The following is a 3,448-nucleotide window of genomic DNA, read 5'->3' as shown; positions in this document are numbered from 1 at the left end:
AAGAGGGAAGTGGCAGAAATCCCAGGAAGCAGAATGTGATCTGGGAGTGTAGCTTTCCTCTTCTACCAGGTTTTTCACTGTACTGTGCCCATATTGGGCTTCAAAAGTAATTAAAAAGCTGGGGCTTAAGGGGCTAACCACCTTTCTCTTCCTTTCATTTTGGATTTAGATTTTATTAAGCACACAATTAGCACGCTAAGGCAGAACTTTACCAGGAAAACCTCCCATCAGAGAAAGAGTAGCCAAAAGAAACTGCGGTGTATGATGCAGTTCATTACATAGTAATCAAAAGGGTAACAAACCAGTAAACTGTCACAAACTGTCACAAACTGTCATAAGTGTAAATGCTTTAATTTAAGCCTTCAGCAATGGGTGTGGGGCAGATCTATTACCCAAATGTCAGCCTTCTCTGCAGATCTACAAGTGCACTTACACAAATAATGCTGTCAGCTCCTACTCCAGCTAATGTCCCTCATGCCTTTAGCTGCCCCCATCTGTTCCACCCCACACTGGAGCTTACAGCCACCCTCACCTATACTAGCATCACTATTTATTTAGCTAACCTGCAAACTGTGAAATGAACTGGATTTTTAAACAAAGCCTGCAGGGGGGATTTTCTGTCTGGCATTCAAAATCATCTCACGAATCCCAGAAACATAGATGGAAGAGAACGGGGAAAGCTCTCAGTTCGGTAAGGAGGAGGTGGTCCCTGGAGGCAGACATTTTGGATTACTATTGTGCTGTTTAGCTAATTGACTTTGCTGCTTAGACTGGGTGGAAGTAGACAATAGGGATAAGGGACCTGTTTTGTTTGATTGCCTCTGAATAACAAGTTATTATAACTACTGAAATGGATTGATTTCCAGGCTGCTTTTGCTTGTAGGACTCCTCACAGTAACCAGCCAGTCATCATCAGGAAACAGATGAAAATAGGATGTAGGGAGACAATAGTGGTTATGAAGTGCACTGTATCACAGGATACCCACCCCACAGCAAGGGCATGGGACTGTTGAGGCATGGGAAGAACACGGAAAAGACACACAGATTCTCTTGCAGCATAGTTCCCGATAAATAGCTACCTTCACCTCTTGGGCAATGTGGCCCAGGTAGTAATAGCCATCAGCTTCTCTCCTTGCCAACACACGAGCCCCCCTCATGAAAGTGGAAGCCTCTGGGGATGAATCAATGAAATTCCTTTTTGCCAAGGATATCAAGGGCATACAAAGGGAATCTGGGTTCCATGCACAAACAGGAAAGCTGTGGAAGTCCAAAATATAAGAAGTACTGAATACCCTGGCAACAGAACTTCTGCAACTTGCTGCAATGAAAAGAAACCAAATCCACATGGGACACCCACCCCACTCTGCAATAACTGTCTTTATTTCCTAGCTTTTTTCTTCTCTGCATTTCCAGCGACCCGTCTATAGATTTTGAACTTACTGTATTCCTGGACATCTTGGCAGCAGAGAGCCACAGGGATCTTTATTAGCTGTGTGACAACACTGGACATGCGAGATGGACATTGAGCTTACCTGGAGGGGGGAAGGAGGAGATGGAAGCAGAAGGTGAACATGATTTATTGAACACTTAAATCCTTAAAAAGGAATATTATTTATAAAATTGAAATTTACTTTCCAGTATATTCCTTCTCTCTTTGTTTTAATTCTTCCATTGTATCTTGTGGTGCTATGCTGTTTATCTGTAAGCTCATCACAAATGGTTTGATTTTAAGAAATCAAGCTTGGAAAGAAGAAATATAAAAAAATAAAATATAAGAACTAGATGATAAAAAACCCCTTGTACTTCACCTGCCTTCTATTCAGCTGCTAGGTATGTAGCAGGTGTACCCCTGTTTCTTCAATCAAAATGAGTTGTGTTCTTCAAAGGACAATGTGTCATTTCAAGGCTACACAAAGCTATAGTAGGTACCATTTTGGCCCATCTCAGATCCTATCATCGTTTTATTCTACTGTGAAGGAAGCACTGAGCGTGTGATTCTTAAATCAGAACAGTTTTCCTTTCTTACTAATTATGCCTTTTAGTTAATTGATTTTAGTAAAGAGCTTTGAACCTGGAAAATATACCAATTTCTCAGGACAAGGCACAGCTTGGAAACAGGCAGCAGAATGGAAGCAGGGTGGGGGTTCCAGAGCTGCCTCTCCCACCCCCAGGAGCAACGGAGGCATATCAGCCCTGCTGGCTTCCTCTGTCAGTCTGCCCTTGGCTCTCAAACAGTAGCCCATGGCCAGCCAGTGAGCATTGCCTCCTCTCGTACCCTGCTTGTTATGCAGCTATCCAAACTCCCCAAGCAGGCAAGAGCTGTAAAGTTAATGAAAGGAGCTGAAGTCAAGGAAGAATGAAGAAGGCTGGGATTGAGTCTAGGAAGACAAAGTTGGTTTTGCAGGTCAAACCCAGCAGTGGAGCCATCTGGCCTGAGCAGGATGGAAAACATGAAATGTTTGAGAACAATGACCGAGGGAACAATATGCCAGGGACTACGAGAAGGGAGAAAGACAAAATGCAAGGGAGTTGGGAGGTGAGTCAAAACTATGAACCTTATGTTAAAGTGTTTGGCTTTTATGGAAAAAGAGAAACTTGTGTTGCATTAATAGCGTGTTAAGTAAAAACAATGGTTGAATAGTTTGCCACTATTCCCTGTAAACTGTTGCTGAAAATGCATTCTACTTTGTGAAATGCCATCCAGTAAAGATTCAGTCGGAACTAATTAGTATGCGTTAATCTTATATTAGTGGTATACCATTTCAGAAGCAGTAGGGGAGAGTCTGATCGCTTGAAAGGACCCCCCTGATTGTCTGGCTACTTTCTCCATTATTTTTTGCTTGCTTCTTTGATGATCATCCGAATCTCCCAGAAGGCAGATGACGTGTACCGGATGCAACTTGTTCTCCATAAGAAATTGGCAGATTTCCTCTGACTCTTGTTCTGGCAGTATGTCAGTGAACAGACACACCGACTGACAGGCTGGGTCCTCGAATGCTGCGGCCAAGCCGCTCGCAGCATTCGTGCCATTCTCAAACCGCAGGGATCGAATCCAGGCTGCTGCTTCAGTGACGCTGCTGAGAGAACACCTGACTAGGCAGTTGCGCCATTTTAACACCTATTCAAAGAAAAGAAGGAGAAAGAAAGAAATCAGCGACAGAAGCCCCCTCTCAGGTGCAGGTCTTCGCTAACACGGGCCGGGCGTGAGACTCTCTGTTGGGCATTTCTGCTCTTAGGCGTCCCGTAGCTCGCCCCTGCCTCCCCGCTACGGCAGCCGGCCCTCAGAGGAGCCCCCCCCGCCGCTCCCCGCCTCGCCTGGCCGGAGAACGCCACGACGTTGAAGAGGGCGCCGGTGGGGCCGCCGGCCAGCAGGAAGAGGCTCCGCACCAGGCTCTCCCGCAGCAGCCCCGCCGCGGGGCCCGCGCCCGCCCGCATCCCGACCACGAAG

Source organism: Haliaeetus leucocephalus, unplaced genomic scaffold (assembly GCF_000737465.1).
Source record: "Haliaeetus leucocephalus isolate CR32 unplaced genomic scaffold, Haliaeetus_leucocephalus-4.0 Scaffold206, whole genome shotgun sequence".
Classification (NCBI taxonomy): Eukaryota; Metazoa; Chordata; class Aves; order Accipitriformes; family Accipitridae; genus Haliaeetus; species Haliaeetus leucocephalus.
This window is presented reverse-complemented; position numbering follows the sequence as displayed.